Source organism: Salvelinus fontinalis, chromosome 6 (assembly GCF_029448725.1).
Source record: "Salvelinus fontinalis isolate EN_2023a chromosome 6, ASM2944872v1, whole genome shotgun sequence".
NCBI lineage: Eukaryota > Metazoa > Chordata > Actinopteri > Salmoniformes > Salmonidae > Salvelinus > Salvelinus fontinalis.
In genome coordinates, this window is record NC_074670.1 from 55,473,428 (window position 1) to 55,492,119 (window position 18,692).

Genomic DNA, 18,692 nt, shown 5'->3' on the forward strand with positions numbered 1-18,692 from the left:
TTCATTTCCTTAATGGACTTGTGACTAACATTTTGACATCTTCTCTGAAGATGCACCTCAAGCCAAGATGCACCTCAAGCCATCAGCATAAAAAATGTGTATTCACAGGGACCAGCGTCAGAGCGGGCAGAATGAGCAAAGATTACAATCTGGCAGCGTGGAAGTGGCAGGGCTTAGTATTTGTAGAGGTCTTGATTATGGAATAGGTTGCAGCTGGTGGGGATCTGCTCTGACTCCAGCACACCTGTCTCCGCCCACAAAATCACACACACACAGAGAGGGAGGGGGAGAGAGTACTGGGTGAGTGGTGGCAGGTCAAGGAGACACAGGATGAGCAGTAGAGGGCGTTGCAGGAGCAGATGTGACAATTTGACCGTTCAGACACAAGTCGCATGGACAGGAATCAGATTTGTATCTGATTTCAAACCAGGTTTGAAATGTGGTTTGAAATATTTGATAAAATGAGCTTTATGGCAGTTCAGACAGCAGGAAAAGAACAGATTCGAATCGGATATGCCCAAAACAGTGATCTGAGTCATTTCAAAATGCAAGTGTGAACAAGGCTTTAGAGGCATTCCCAAAAAGTATTCTGTCAGCTTTGAGGCAACTGTTATAGTCAGTGAGTGTTCAAAGCCATAGAGACGAAGCTGCCATGTTTGCTTAGAGTGTTTTAACTGATTTTGAATCAGTTGGAGTCTGTTGGAGTTTATATATTTCAACATATCGCGTCTACCTCTACTACAGCATATGGGTTCCACAGCCTTGAGCTGTGTGAGAGACAACCCGTGAAACATCAAGATGTTTGGACAGATTCCACTGTGTTTCTTGCACCGTATTTATACATTTATCCAATTGAAAAGTTAAAGTTAGAATCCTTAGTTGCTACATCCGCTTTTTTACGTACTTATACATTAATGATATGCTGCATACCCATTGATTCTTGAAGAATATAACTTTGAAATGTCTCTTGACCTTAGTTCAACTGTCATGCCCTATTAGAACCCAGAATACAATCTTATTTTACAAGCCACTTTTGTAACAACGTCAATGTAAACAAACACTATATAGCCTCAAAACATATTTAAAACCATACATTTGATATCATGGATGGTCAGTCCTTAAATCCATAGCTCTGTCTATGAATTTGAGAGTGGTTACATTTCACCTGCCCCATCCCGTAGCTTTTTAGCAAAACAGGGGTGATGAATAACTTTCTGTATGTTTCTTTTCCCAGAAGACCCTGAGTCTCTCAGCACCAGCATATGATAGGAGTCTTCCTGTGTGTTTTAAAATGTCTCAAAGCCAATAAATCATTTAGAGATAACAAAACAGTGGACTCTCCAGGATGTGTATCAAGAATCGATGTTTGTTAAAAAAAAGTCAAAGCTCAGTGTGGGCAAATCATTGATTCCCAATATGTCAGTGTCTCACCTGCTGCCGTAAGTAGTCCACAGTTCTCTTGAAAAACCTCTTAATTTCTAGATACATGCAATCAATGGTGCTCTCTGTCCCATAAAATTGGTTTGTTTTTGTTGTGACTGTTAAAGAATTAGAAAGAGTACAGTGTTGTGCCACAGAGGGGTGTCATTACCATAAAAAATACATTTTAGTCAATAGTTTATCTAGGAACTGTAATGTCATCATAGGACATTTGAAATGTAGTGCCTGTTGAAGTTCATCAAGCTCAGTTGTAAATTGGACCTGCAGTGGATTGACATTGGTTTGGTATTTGAATATATTTCTAAGGCTGTCAAGTTCCATCAGAAACATTTTATTCAAGGCTTACTGTGACTGGTTAATGTATTAGATTCATTGGCCTGCAGTTCACATAACAGGAAATCAAATCCAGTTTTTTGCTCCAATCGATTTGCGGTAATTGGATTTTGTCATTGTCACAGTTGTTGATCCTTTTATTAGTCCTCGTTAAAATGGAGGTGAACGTCGGTCGAGACAAGACTGCTCATCTGCCATCTTCCCAGCTTAAATAGCCAGGGTCGAGAGAAGTGGTTTGCGTCCGAAATGGCATCCTATTCCCTATATAGTGCACTATTTTTGACCAGAGCCATTTGGCCCCTGGTCAAAAGTATTGCACTATAAAGTGAAAGGGGGGCCTTTTTGGACAAAGCTATAGACTACTGATTGGAGAGGATAACAACATCGCTGGGATTAAATGAAAAACCTGACTTTAGGATCAATACAACTAATCTACCTCAACACAATTAGCAAGATAACTACACTCTTAGAAAAAAACAAGTCATCTAGAACCTAAAAGGGTTCTTTGACTGTCCCCATAGGAAAACCTTTTGAAGAACCCTTTTTGGTTCCAGGTAGAACCCTTTTCACAGAGGGTTCTTTCTAGCTGGAACCAAAAAGGGTTCTCCCACATTCTTTCCTATTGACCCCCACTATAAAATAAATAACAAAACATGCCAAAAAAGCTGCTGTGTTGATCAATGTACATGTAACCAGGTCAAAAATCTGACCTACGGTTAGCAACACTCCCTCGAAGGGAAATAGAGCCTGCGAGAAGAGCCCTGTGGCTTCAGGCTATTCGGAGTGGGGTGTGGAAACTGTGGAGACCGGGTTTCCAAGTATAGCTATGTGTATGGAAAACCTTTAATCACAGATAAGACATTTTATTGGCAAGAAAACAAGAAAATTAGGTTTGAAAAATGTCCCGTATTTGCTGTGAGCCAATGGGGTAACCTAGGTAACAGCCGAAGTACCTTTTTGAAACCCTAAGAGTGTATGTTATGAGCAATTTAGGGAGTTATCTGGCTAATTATATTCTGTTAGATTACATATGAACTGCATGATTGTCAGTGTATGGATACTAAGACAGAAATGTGCTACATCAGGCTACCATTTCTCTTATCATACTATTCCCTTAGACACAAATTGAATCAGATACATTAACTGTTACTCCTCACTCCCTGCTGTGTGCATTGTCTGAAACATACTGTGGGAGGGGAAATGGACTGTTTGATTGAATACGGAGAAAATGTAATTAGCAGTTTCCCAAAACTGTGTACAAATTTAACTTGGGGTTCCAAAGGTCAGATGTAAACCCAATGCATGGCTTTTGTTCTCCACTGATGTAGTTTTGTAATGTTTTTTTTATCTCCCTCACTTTATTTGTCTCTTTCATTGCACTATTTTATATCTAACAGAGCTATCTATCTCTTAATCTCTGTATATGTGTACGCTGTCTGCCTAATATCTCCATTAATTATGAATAGTTCTTCAAGATTGTATTGTTTTATATATTAAAAGTCAATTTGCAGAGAACATAAATGCATTAAAAACTCACAGCTATGAATTTTCTAGCTTCAAAATGAAGAGGGGGTACGTAGTGCGATGAACTCGTGAACATACAAACTAAGTTCTTATAAGTATTGATGCAGACAAAGATGTTAGCGACTTCAGTGGGTTGAACAACTTTAGTTTTTTAAAACCAACGCATTTACATTTTAGTAGACACTCTTATCCATAGCGACTTACAGGAGGAATTAGGGTTAAGTGCCTTGCTCGAGGGCACATCGACAGATTTTTCACCTAGTCGGCTCGGGGATTCTAACCATTGACCTTTCGGTTACTGGTCCAATGCACTTAACTGCTAGGCTTCCTACCGCCGATGCAGGCTACCTGCCTACCTGCCGCCATTGGATTAGTTTGAGTCTTCCCAACTGGAAGAAGTGATGCCGTACAAGTTTAAAAGCCCTTTGTAGACAACGTCCATATTTTCCTCTGAAGCGTTTGCAGGTCAACAGATACATTTGTCTCATCTATGATTATTTGTACATCAGTTGTGAAACTGTCACACTGCAAGGATTTTTCTTTTCATCAAACAAGTTAGATTTTTTTTTTCATGCATTAAAACAGTTACATGATAGTTACATGATAAGTAGGTCCTTATCTCTTTGGTCAATGAAGTGGTCAAAGAAGGAGATACCATATTGCCAAATGTTGTTACAGCCTGAATTTCAAATGGATTACATTGAGATGTTTTATCACTGGCTGACTAACACTACCCCATAATGTCAAATTAAAAGCTGAAATGTCTTCAATCAATAAATATTCAACTCCTTTGTTAAGGCAAGCCTAAATAAGTTCAGGAGTAAGATGTGCTTAACAAGTCGCATAAGTTGCATGGACTCACTCTGTGTGCAATAATAGTGTTGAACATGATTTTTGAATGAATACTTAATTTCCAATGCCAATGCTAAGAAGGGCACGTATTGGTAGATGGGTAAAAATAAAAAAGTGGACATTGAATATCCCTTTGAGCATTAATTACACTTTGCATGTTGTATCAATACACCCAGTCACTACAAAGATACAGGCGTCCTTCAGTTGCCGGAAGGAAACCGCTTAGGGATTTCCCCATGAGGCCAATGGTGACTTAGTTTAATGGCTGTGATAGGAGAAAACTGAGGCTGGATCAACAACATTGTAGTTACTCCACAATATTAAACTAATTGACAGAGTGAAAAGATGGAAGCCTGTACAGAAAGCAAATATTCTAAAACATGCATCCTGTTTGCAACAAGGCACTGAAGTATACTGCAAAAAATGTGGCAAAGCAATTCACTTTTTGTCCTGAAAACAAAATGTTACAGTATGTTTGGGGAGAATCCGATACAACAGATTACTGAGTACCACTCTCCATACAGTGCATTCGAGAAGTATTCAGGCCCTTTAACTTTTTTAAATGTTGTTACCTTACAGCCTTATTCTAAAATGGATTCAAATGTTTTTTCCCCTCATCAATCTACACACAGGTTTTTAGAAATGATTGCAATTGAATATACAAAAGCATTTACATAAGTATTCAGACCCTTTACTCAGTGCTTTGTTGAAGCACCTTTGGCAGCGATTACAGTCTCGAGTCTTCTTGAGTTTGACTCTACAAGCTTGGCACACCTGTATTTGGGGAGTTTCTCCCATTCTTCTCTGCAGATCCTCTCAAGCTTTGGCAGGTCGGAAGGGGAGCGTCGCTGCACCGCTATTTTCAGGTCTCTCTAGATATGTTTGATCGGGTTCAAGTCCGGGCTGTGGCTGGGCCACTCAAGGACATTCAGAGACTTGTCCCGAAGCCACTCCTGCATTGTCTTGACTTTGTGCTTAATGTTGTTGTCCTGTTGGAAGGTGAACCTTCGCCCCGGTCTGAGGTCTGGAGCGCTCTGGAGCAAGTTTTCATCAAGGATATCTTTGTACTTTGCTCCATTTATCTTTCCTGCAATCCTAACTAGTCTCCTGGTCCCTCCCTCTGAAAAACATCCCCACAGCATGATGCTGCCTCGACCATGCTTCTCCAGATGTGATGCTTGGCTTTCAGGTCAATGAGTTCAATCTTGGTTTCATCAGACCAGAGAATCTTGTTTCTCATGATCTGAGAGTCCTTTAGGTGCCTTTTGGCAAACTCCAAGCGGGCTGTCTTGTGCCTTTTACTGAGGAGTGGCTTCTGTCTGGCCACTCTACAATAAAGGCCTGATTGGTAGAGTGCTGCAAAGATGGTTGTCCTTCTTGAAGGTTCTCCCATTTCCACAGAAGAACTCTGGTGCTGTGTCAGAGTGACCATCGGGTTCTTGGTCACCTTCCTGACCAAGGCCCTTCTCCCCTGATTGTTCAGTTTGGCTGGGGCCAGCTCTAGGAACAGTCTTGGTGGTTCCAAACTTCTTCCATTTAAGAATGATGGAGGCCACTGTGTTAGTGGGGACCTTCAATGCTGCAAAAAGTTTAAGTACCATTCCCCAGATATCTGCCTTGACACAATCCTGTCTGGGAGCTCTACGGACAATTCCTTCAACCTCATGGCTTGGTTTTTGCTCTGACTTGCAATGTCAACTGTGGGACCTTTTATATAGACAGGTGTGTGCCTTTTCAAATCATGTCCACTGGTCTGAATACTTTCCGAATGCACTGTACATTTTAAGTATAGTGGTGGCTGCATCATGTTATGGGTATGCTTGTAATCGTTAAGGGCTGGGGAGTTTTTCAGGATAAAAAAAACAGAATGGAGCTAATTCCAGGCAAAATACTAGAGGAAAACTTGGTTCAGTCTGATTTCCACCAGACACTTGGAGATTAACTACACTTTCATCAGAACAAGGACCTAAAACACAAGGCCAAATCTACACTGGAGTTGCTTACCAAGAAGAAAGTGAATGTTCCTGAGTGGCCAAGTTACAGTTTTGACTTAAATATGCTTGAAAATCTATGGAAAGACTTTAAAATGGTTGTCAAGCAATGGTCAACAAACCATTTGACAGAGCTTGAAGAATTTTGAAAAGAATAATGGGCAAATGTTGCACAATCCAGGTGTGGAAAGCTCTTAGACACTCACCCAGACATACTGACAGCTGTAATCACTGCCAAAGGTGATTCTAACATGTATTGACTCAGGGAGTTGAATACTTATCTAATCAAGATACATGAGTGTTTAATTTTTCATGCTTTTAATATATATATTTTTTTTTTTACAATTGTTAGAATTATTCTTCCACTTTGACGTTGCATAGTATTTTGTGTAAATTGTTGACAAAAAATGACAATTCAATCCATTTTAATCCCACTTTGTAAAACAACAAAATGTGGACAAAGTCAAGGGGTGTGAATACTTTCTGAAGGCACTGTACATTTTTCCCAACTCAGAACTGACAGAAATGCCTTACGTTTCATTGTGCTCGTACAGATGGTGAATGTCAAACTTTTATGAACTTCATAAACATGATGATTCATTGTCCTGATCAACATGCCACGGCCCTGGAGAGAGAGGCTCTGGCTATTATGGACATGTGGGCATTCTTCGACTAAATGTTACCAAGCATGCTTTTACTGATGTAGCTAGTTCCACTATGTATCTCAACCAGTCATCATAGGTTCTTCAAATCACTGATTCTCAAGCGCTTGACTGAATTTACTGTTTTAGTAGATATTACAACTGAAAATAATTCAAATAGGATGAAGATCTAATTGGAAGAGCTGAACACAAAATTATCTTGTTCGCATTGCAGCATTATTTGATACGTTTACCAATGCAACGGCAGCAGAAACTGCTTGTGTAATTCTTTCCTTTTATCTTAATGGAAGCTGATAGCCAAAGGTGGAGGAAACACTTCCATATCCATAGCGATATGGCCTAATTGAGCCATATCGCTGTATGGAGTCACGGTAGACATGCTAGCGCTCCAAGAAGTCGCAGGTTCCCGGGGACAGGTCTTTATTAATAAAACAAAAGTCATCTTAATGATCTGAGGCACATCCGTTTCATCTCTAATGAGAAATGGGAAGAGTGACAGAAGAGGGCGTGGACAGAAGAGGGCGTGGACAGAAGAGGGCGTGGACAGAAGAAGGCATGGACAGAAGAGGAAATGACAGAAGATGCTATGGCAGAGGTAATGTCAGAAGAGAGAAAGTAAAAAAATTGAAAAAAGGCCTAATCACAGCACAGTGCTCTGGAAACTTGCTCAGGCTGTCGAAGGGAACGTGTCACAGAGATTGTTACAGTAAGTTACAAAGTCTTTGCTATGCACTGTGCAGTCCCTTATCTGAAATGGGTCATCCTCCCCTTCGACTCGTCACCTGTCATCGGTTGTCATTTTGGACATGTGGGATATTACAATGATGATGTTCTGCTCTCATTACTTACAGTATTTCCAGGGCCCTGAGTTTTTCCTGACTATTGACCTGACACACTAACTATACCAGACTTGGACCAGTTATACCTGACTAGATATAGTTATACCTGACTAGAACTAGTTATACCCGACTAGAACTAGTTATACTTTACTAAACTCTTAGAAAAAAAAGGTTCTGGATAGAACCAAAAAGGGTTCTATCCTTACTTCATATATGGCATCCCTAAGGTTCTATATGTAACCGAAATTGATTCCATATATACCCAAAGGTTCAATATGTAACCAAATCAAATTTTATTGGTCACATACACATGGTTAGCAGATGTTAATGCGAGTGTAGCGAAATGCTTGTGCTTCTAGTTCCGACCATGCAGTAATATCTAACAAGTAATCTAACAATTTCACAACAACTACCTTATACACACAAGTGTAAAGGAATGAATAAGAATATGTTTATATAAATATATGGATGAGCGATGGCCGAACGGCATAGGCAAGATGCAGTAGATGGTATAAAGTACAGTATATACATATGAGATGAGTAATGTAGGGTATGTAAACATTATATAAAGTGGCATTGTTTAAAGTGACTAGTGATACATTTATTACATCCAATTTTTTATTATTAAGTGGCTAGAGATTTGAGTCAGTATGTTGGCAGCAGCCACTCAATGTTAGTGATGGCTGTTTAACAGTCTGATGGCCTTGAGATAGAAGCTGTTTTTCAGTCTCTCGGTCCCAGCTTTGATGCACCTGTACTGACCTCGCCTTCTGGATGATAGCGGTGTGAACAGGCAGTGGCTTGGGTGGTTGTTGTCCTTGATGATCTTTTTGGCCTTCCTGTGACATTGGGTGGTGTAGGTGTCCTGGAGGGCAGGTAGTTTGCCCCCGGTGATGCGTTGTGCAGACCTCACTACCCTCTGGAGAGCCTTGCGGTTGTGGGTGGAGCAGTTGCCGTACCAGGCGGTGATACAGCCCGACAGGATGCTCTCGATTGTGCGTCTCTAAAGGTTTTTGAGGGTTTTAGGTGCCAAGACAAATTTCTTCAGCCCTACTGAATTTGAATAGGCGGTGTTGCTCCTTCTTCACCACGTTGTCTGTGTGGGTGGACCATTTCAGTTTGTCAGTGATTTGTACACCGAGGAACTTGAAGCTTCCCACCTTCTCCACTGCGGTCCCGTCGATGTAGAAAGGGGGGTGCTATTTCTGCAGTTTCCTGAAGTCCATGATCAGCTCCTTTGTTTTGTTGACGTTGAGTGATATTTTCTTGGCACCACACTCCCAGGGCCCTCACTCGTCATTGTTGGTAATCAGTCCTACTACTGTTCTGTAGTCTGCAAACTTGATGATTGACACAGTCATGGGTGAAGAGCAGTTTGCTGATGTCAACGTTGTGAACAGAGTGCCCCATGGTGGCATTGGGGTTATAGTATGGGCAGGCATTTTATTGATGGCAATTTGAATGCACAGAAATACTGTGACAAGATCCTGAGGCCCATTGTGAGGCCAAGGTATGTTTGATCAACAGATGCATATCTGTATTCCCAGTCATGTAAAATCCATAGATTAGGGCCTAATGAATATATTTCAATTGACACATTTCCTCATATGAACTGTAACTCAGTAAAATCTTAGAAATTGTTGCATGTTGCATTTATGAGCATTTATTTTATTTTAATTTATTTTTTAAAACCTGTTTCACTTTGTCATTATTGGGTATTATGTGTAGATTGATGAGTAAAAACATTTTTTTAATAAGGCTGTAATGTAACAAAATGTGGAAAAAGTCAAGTGGTCTGAATACTTTCCCAATGCACTGTATCTAACAATGTCAGTTTTCCATGTCGTTATTCAGATTTTGGAAGATTTTCTTTATTCAATTCCTTCATTGTTCACATGTCTAGAGTTTACCCTGACAGAAGGGCACAACAAACTAAACCGAAATGTGTGTACAGTTGAAATGTTCATGGGATTTCTGCAGCAGATCATTTGTAAATTTGAAAGGCTTGTATCTTAAGTGCCCACAAACAAGAAGGTCTGAACATAACCTGTCCCTTTGAGGATGTTCAAAGTCTTTTAAAGTCATCCTTCTGCTCCCATGTCTCCAGATATCACAAACAGTGGGGTGTCACTCAAATATCACCTGTTCACATATGTGACAAGAACTGCAATGTTTTTTTCCCCATGCTTAACAGTTTCATGTGTGTATCAAGAATGGTCCACCACCCAAAGGACATCCATTCAACCAGATATAACTGTGGAAAGCATTGGAGTCAACATGGGCAAGCAACCCTGTGGAACGCTTTCAACACCTTGTAGAGTCCATGCCCCGACGAATTGTTCAGTACACCTAATGTATATAATGCATTTCAAATAATATAAATATATAAACATAAATCTAGGTATGAATTCTACATATTAAAGCCTTTTTCAAATGGAAGAATTTGAATGATCTTATCATGCGCTCAAACGTTAGTCAATAAACAGAACTAATTCAGCTACAGTATGTCTACCATTGCTCATGATTTGTTTTTGGTGATGTGAACTATCCATAGGACCAAAGGCTGTCCCCACGCCCTCTCCACCAGTTTTGTCAGAGGCCTCTCTGAGAGCAGGTCCCAGTTCCACATTCAGTGAGGTGGTTACAATTCCTTGGCACAAACTACTCTCTAACCTCACTCTTGCAATGGAAGAAAAGAAGAGACCAAGCAAATCACTCGGAAGAGAGATGATTCGCATGGTCACTGCTGATCTACTGAGCAAAGAGACCAGGCCCAGAGGGGGAAAGCTGTGGCAATTTGCAAAAGAGATTGTAGAGAAATATCCCTGCTTGATGTAGTCATTGCGTGCTATGAATATGGGACCAAATACTTTACTTTACTTTTTATTACTTCAATACACATATTAAGTGGCTTTGTCCAAATACTTTTGGTCCCATAAAATGGAGGGACTATGTACAAAAAGTGCTGTGGAGGAGGAATAATGATCTGGGGCTTATTGTGCTATAGCCCCAGAATAATGATCTGGGGCTATAGCACACAATGACATTCTAGACGATTCTGTGCTTCCAACTTTGTGGCAACAGTTTGGGGAAGGCCCTTTCCTTTTACAGCAATGCCCCAGTGCACAAAGCGAGGTCCATACAGAAATGGTTTGTCGAGAATGGTGTGGAAGATCTTTACTGGCCTGCACAAAGCCCTGACCTCAACTCCATTGAATACTTTTGGGATGAATTGGAACACCGACTGCGAGCCCGGCCTAATCGCCCAACATCAGTGCCCAACCTCACTAATGCTCTTGTGGCTGAATGGAAGCAAGTACCCACAGCAATGTTCCAACATCTAATGGAAAGCCTTCCCAGAAAAGTGGAGGCTGTTACACCAACAAAGGGGGGACCAACTCCATATTAATGCCCATGATTTTGGATTAAATTTTTTGACGAGTAGGTGTCCACATACTTTTGGTCATGTAGTGTGTTTTCCACATATAAGAAAAAAATATATGCTTTGTATGTACATGCACTATTTTAACAACATTTCTGTATAAAAAGTGAAAAATGTACTGGCAAAAAATTACCGGTGCAAATTCTATTATTTTACAGCCAGTTCCTTCAAATAAATTACAGAAAATGCTGTATAAACACAGTGACTGTCTGTTAACATACGGAGCTGATACTGTATGAAAAACAAAGCTGTGTAAACGATTCCAATACACAACCTATCATACCACTAATTCAGATTGAATCATGATTTAATGGTGTTTAACTGCCTTTGGTTTATCACATCTCCAAAACTTCACCCAGAACACTGATTTCCTCCATACAATACCTTTCCAATAGCCCCTGAGTTGAGATATGTATTCCTCTTAGCTTATGGGCTAGAGAGGCCACTGGGGTGACCATCCACCAAAGGAGACATTTCAGCTCAACCATAACAGCTAAAGACATTTCATCATACCCTTATTGTCCCCTCAAGATATGAATGCTACATTTACATAAATGACCTTGCTTATTGGACACCCTTATCCAGGACCACTGTGCAAACGCTAAGGCTGCGTTTAGACAGGCAAACTAATTCAGATCTTTTTTTCACTAATTGGTCTTTTGACTAATCAGATCAGCACCGAAAAATATCTGATGTGAAAAGATTTGATGTGATTGGTCAAAATACCAATTAGTGGAAAAAATATCCGAATTGTGCTGCCTGTCTAAACACAGCCGTAGTTCTGTATCCTCCATCTCACATGGTCTTTGCCACAATTTAAAATTTCCCTCCACCAGTTCTTGCATTAGTAAGATACTAATAATTGTATTGCATCTAGTTTTAAATAATTTAACGTTTGGCTTAATTCATCATAAAAAGTGGGTGCCCTACTACTGTACATGCAAGGGATATATTCACACTACAGGTGCCATGTCAATACATTTTCAGACCATAATGGCTGTGGATAAGCATTGCCAGGGTAGTTATATGTGTATGGAACTTTTATTGGAATCACAACTTGAAGGAAATTCAATAACATATTGTGAGAGAGCATACAACATATTGTTTTGATATTCAAAAAAATGCTAACTAACATTCACGGTAATTTAGATGAGGTTTTGTTATTAATATAGCACACTGCCATAACACGGCACTGACTACAACGTCAATGTGAATGGATTGAAATGAATGAGAATGACTGCTCTGATCTGGCCTTTACAGTACAGTATATCTCACCTTTTATGTCTGTAGTGAATAGACTGCAGAATGGAGGGGAGGGCGAGTGAAGACAAGCAACCTGTCCCCTATTTATGTGAATTAATTTCTTTGCACATCCACTTTGATCCGCTTTTGATATCCACAAAATACAGTCAAATACAGTTTATTACGATGATGTTCATGAAAGAATAGTGGATTGAATATGGTTATCAGATGTTATCATTCTAATTATTGACCATTCACCAGTAGTTAACCTTTCAGCATGCAAATATTGATTTGGTGAAAAGGTTGTTTTAAAATCTTAGTGTTCTAAATCTGAAGTCATTCAATATTGATTTCAACATCCATTTTTTTCTATACAATTGCTGTGTATCACTTCAGCACATAGTTCTGTCATGCCTTGTACAATATCAGTGACTGGTTCTGTCCCTTGGCTAGCTTTTTATCTGACCTGCTATTCATTACATAGACACCAACCCTCTCACATGCCACAAAAACATGATCTCAGATTAACTGTCAGTCTTAGTAAAGGGAAGGACGATAGGAAGGAGGAGGCGGTAGAGAGGACGGGGTTATGGCTTCCCCATCGCATCAGTGCAAGCCCTGCCATCACACAGTCTGTTTTGCTGAGCTGGCAGGCGGGAGGGGAAGCTCTGGGGACCTCTGAGCATGCTGCTTATCAGAGAGACACACATGGACCACAGATTCAATGACGCAATGAAAACCATGCCCTCTCTGATCACCCCTGGCACCGTCTCAAATGGCACCCTATTTCCTATTTAGTGCACCACTTTTGAACAGGACCCAGTAGGGAATAGGGTACAATTTGGGACACAGACCTGTCCCACATATCTCTACCACCTCCCCCCTTCATCAGTTGTTTTACATAACAATGAACTGTGCTGCATCATAAAGTGACTCAGATAATCAGACTGAAAGGGCTACTATAGTGAGCCCTACTTACTGTAATACCCCCTATGACCAAGTCTTTATTGAGACAGCCGTTTGACTCTGTTCTGCCAGCACCATTGAGAGGGCTGGCCTGGTCTCTCACATAGGAAACTGAGGACAGTGCAGACTAATATACAGTAATGTGTCTGGCTTAATGGCTTGAAACAACACATACATGTCTTAACAAACATTTCCTAATTTGCTGTTGTCCATGTGCCCAAACTTATTTAATCCCTTTTCCCTGATATATGAACCTGAACAGAAGAGGTTCATGTCAGGGTCAAAGGACATAACGGACTCCTTCCTCGGCTCATTATAAAGCTAGTTTAATGGATGATAGAGTTTTACAGGAATCTTACATACACTTTTTGGATTATCCAAAAGTAAATATATGGAAAAGTACAATTATGAAGATGTACAGTAGGTGTGTGTACTGAATGTATAGCAGTGAACTGTTAGCACAGCTGTGTCCAATTAAAAATGTAACAACTCTCAGTCCTTCTCTGTGTGTTCATGCATGCATATGCTCATGAAAGATAACACATTTTTTGGGTGAAAATATGGCAATTAAATCGCAGTAGGGCTCGCTTTTCCCAGCGCCACATGTGTTCTGGGATTCGAAGTCTCGAAGCAAAAATGCTGTAAGCACATTGCATGCTTGTTTTTGTGTACCACACAGCTGAATACATTATGTGGCTGGAATAAGAGTACAACATTGAAGCACAGAAAGGCCACAATGGTGTAGACCAGGGTATTGGTTATTTGGGAAAATCCTGATCTTGTCTGATCTTTGGCTGAGGACCAGATGCAGACTGGATGCCAAAAAAGAACAAACAGCAAACCCAATGTGCAGTAAGTCAGCAGGTTTATCACTTCCTACAGATGTGGGGTGGTGGGGTGTGGGTTGAAAAATGTCACCAACAATCGTCTTGTCAAAGTGACTCTGGATCAGGAAGATATATTTGTTGAAATGACAGATCACAGATAAGGTTACTTCCCATTTTCCTGAGGAACTCTCTCTCTCAGATAAAGATCTTGCCTATTTTAATCCTTTTCCTTGGAGCAGTTCAACCTTCACATACATACACTACCGATTAGCTACAGGGAGTGTAAAGACTCACTTTATAGCCTGGTTCAAGTTCCTATTCTTTGATCTAAGATCACTAGGTTTGGTGGGGAGTTTATCTTTCCTCCTTCCCATTTTAGCAAATATCCTTGCCCTGTCAACAGACCCTTTCAAAGAGCATTTATCACATTGAAAGATTCAGAGCTATTTAATGCAGATAAACATGAAATGAAATGTGCCACTGGGGTAGCTACATAGGCTACCTGATGTGAATTGGATATGAGAAAGAAAGAGACGAAATGCTTTCAGACTTTCTCCTGCAATGACCTCTTTAGAAAAGGAGAACAGATATGAGAAAATGTATGTCATCAATTTGCATTTATAGCGCCATAGCTGCTCGCTAGCCACTACGAGATTGGATGCAAATGAGCCGTTACTTTTATCAATGATCTTTATTGATCATCACATCCTCATCTCATGTATGTAAAAAAAAAAGTATACAAGAATACATTAGGAAATCTTAGAAAACTAGAATTCTCATCTGAACATTGTAATGGCTTTTGAGGAAGCATAAGAGGAGAATATATTGAAATCACATCTCTCTCTCTCTCTCTCTCTTCAAGACGGTTGTGATGGTTACAACTCATCTTTTGATGATGTTATATGGTTGGCATTTAAACAAATTAGACTTTTTAGGGAGCACTTATCATGGTTTACCTGCACAGTGTCATAATTTAAGTACACTCAATTCACTCTCGTCTTTTGGAACAACAAAACATTCCTGAGGTTGGACGTAATGCCTATTACTGTCTCCCATGAAGACGTGACGTGTAATAAAGAGTTTGATTAAACCTCCTCTGTTTTCATTACAACTCATAAAGGTGTGCCATAATTGAATAATTTCCCAATGTGATCGCGTTGCCTGCTCCTTGAGATTCATTACAACTGTATCACCGTAATTAACATCCGAATCGTAAAACAACAAATAGGTTGCCTGAGTCTACACACAGATGATTTCATTTTGGGAAAAAAGGCTCAAGGCAAGGTCATATTGAATCAAAACTGATTACTTGGCTTTTGCGGTAAGACACAAATAACATACTGTAGAACTGTTGTCCTCGCACCTCATATCAAAACGTTGTGTTCCATTAAATCATTTTGATTTATTGTTTTAAAAATCCTTAAATAACACTAACTACTAGGATCCCTTACAGTTTGTGTATAACAGGCTCATATTGGTGTGGGGGAGGATATTATTGCAACATGATGTTCATCCAAAATAATGCATATTATTTATGTGCATATCTAAATAGGACTGGTAGCTCTGTGAGGATTATGATCTTTCTCTATTCAACACCATACAACATCACACCATACAACATCACCTACTGGGGTAGTCATAGTCATCCCCACAGAATGATGCTGCCACCACCATGCTTCACCATAGGGATGGTGCCAGGTTTCCTCCAGACGTGACACTTGGCATTTAGAGTCCTTTTGGCAAACTCCAAGCGGGCTGTTGTGTGCCTTTTACTGAGGAGTGGCTTCCGTCTGATCACTCTACCATAAAGGCCTGATTGGTGGAGCGCTGCAGAGGTGGGTGTCCTTCTGGAAGGTTCTCCTATCTCCACAGAGGAACTCTGTAGCTCTGTCAGAGTGACCATCGGGTTCTTGGTCCCCTCCCTGACCAAGGCCCTTTTCCCCCGATTGCTCAGTTTGGCTGGGCGGCCAGCTCGAGAAAGAGTCTTGGTGGTTCCAAACTTCTTCCATTTAAGAATAATGGAGGCCAATGTGTTCTTGGGGTCCTTCAATGCTGCATACATGTTTTGGTGCCCTTCCCCAAATCTATGCCTCGACACAATCCTGTCTCTGAGCTCTATGGACAGTTCCTTTGACTTCATGCTCTGACTTGCACTGATAACTGTGGGACCACATTTAGACAGGTGTGCTCCTTTTCAAATCATGTCCAGTCAATTAAATGTACCACAGGCGGACTCCAATCAAGTTGTAGAAGCATCTCAAGGGTAATCAGTGGAAACAGGATGCACCTGAGCTCAATTTCGAGTCTCATAGCAAAGGATCTGAATACTTATGTAAATAAGCTATTTGTGTTTTATATTTTTAATACATTTGCAAAAAATTCTAAAAAGTGTTTTCGCTTTGTCATTATGGGGTATTGTGTGTAGATTGAGAATTTGTATTTTATTGAATATATTTTAGAAGTAAGCTGTAATGTAACGTAACAAAATGTTGAAAACGGCAAGGGGTCTGAATATTTTCCAAATGCACTGTATGTGTAACTGATAGATGCACACACACACACACACTACATGTTAATGTATTTTGTCTGTAATAACTTTTCCGTTATGTGTCTGACCCCAGTAAGACTAGTTGTCGCCAGTGGAGCCAGCTAATGGGGATCCTAATCATTTCTTTTTTTAAACAATCCTTTAGCAACAGAAAACGAAAACAAGCACTTCTTATTGGACAAATTCATGCAGGCCCCTTCCCGTTTCACCTGTTTGCTTCCATTTGGTTCCTAGTGAATGTTACCCAGCTAAATACTAGTTCAAACCTGCAGGCCACAATGTGTCAGACTGAAAACAGTGTCAGAGAATTCCAGAACTCTCACAAAAGAACCCCAGAAAACGTTCCTGACATGTTCGCTTTGTTACAAATTATTAGTCGCTTATTTTGTATTATAAACTAGGTGGTTTGAGCCCTGAATGCTGATTGGCTGACAGCTGTGGTATATCAGACCATATACCACGGATATGACAAAACATTTATTTTTACTGCTCTAATTACATTGGTAACCAAGTTACTCTTGCCTTGCCTATATTTTACAACAACAAATTAATAAACATTTCCTGAAAATAGAAACTAAAAAAAATAGAAACTAAACATTTATGCATTGTTTCAATGAAGCACAGTTCAATATTACATTTTCAAAACTAATTTGTAATACATTATTTCAAATTGACACCTTGTAATGATTTATAAACATTACATTATAAGTTCAATATGCACGCACAAATTGCTAAGGGTTAAAAATCGAATGGATTATAATGTCTTCAAGGATCAATAATGGACTATGTGCATGATTATTATGTTGTGTATGTTACACTGTGGTTATTATGTGTCTAATCCTGAATGCTGATTGGTTAAAACCGCATTCCAGCCGGTGTCTATTTCACAAGTTACCACCGGCTAAATATATGATGTTAAAATGCTTATTTACCTCCTGGGTGGCGCAGTGGTCTAGGGCACTGCAGCGCTAGCTGCGCCACCAGAGACTCTGGGTTCGTGCCCAGGCTCTGTCGCAGCTGGCCGCGACCGGGAGGTCCGTGGGGCGATGCACAATTGGCCTAGCGTCGTCCGGGTTAGGGAGGGTTTGGCCGGTAGGGATATCCTTGTCTCATCGTGCACCAGCAACTCCTGTGGCAGGCCGGGCGCAGTGCGCGCTAACCAAGAGAGCCGGGTGCACGGTGTTTCCTCCGACACATTGGTGCGGCTGGCTTCCGGGTTGGAGGCACGCTGTGTTAAGAAGCAGTGTGGCTTGGTTGGGTTGTGTTTCGGAGGACGCATGGCTTTCGACCTTCGTCTCTCCCGAGCCCGTACGGGAGTTGTAGCGATGAGACAATATAGTAATTACTAGCAATTGGATACCACGAGAATAGGGGGTAAAATTTAAATAAAAAATAAATAAATAAAAAAAGAAAAATGCCTATTTACTCTGTTCCATCTGACTGTGCAATCCACTGTCTCATCAGCCCAGCCAGGCAATTTATAAACTTGATCTCCACTATAGAAAGCATTTAGTTTTCAACAGTGGAGATATCTATAAACCTTGCTGTCTCTCCGACATTTGCACAATTGTTGATCTCCAGCTGTCCCATAGTAATGAACGTGTCGGGACGAGACAGACAGGCAGCCTGTCGAAATCATGAATCAGCTGGTATGTTACACTATGATTATTATGTGGTGTATGTTACACTGTGATTATTATGTGCTGTATGTTACACTGTGATTATTTTGTGCTGTATGTTACACTGTGATTATTATGTGCTGTATGTTACACTATGTTCAGGCTCCTCAAAAGTGTTTCTCTATCTCCTCAGCTTTCACAATGCATATTAGGCTGCTGAATATCTTTCCATTGAAATTTTTGCCGCTCAATTCAAATAAAATTTGTGATGTTTTCCTCCCCACCGAAATCTCTGTTACGTATTCATCATATGGAGGCAGGGACTTTGTTTCCCTAGCATTTGATTTTACTTTTATTTTATTACGCCTTTTGAGATGTGTTCAATAACACCTTCTCAGATCTAAATT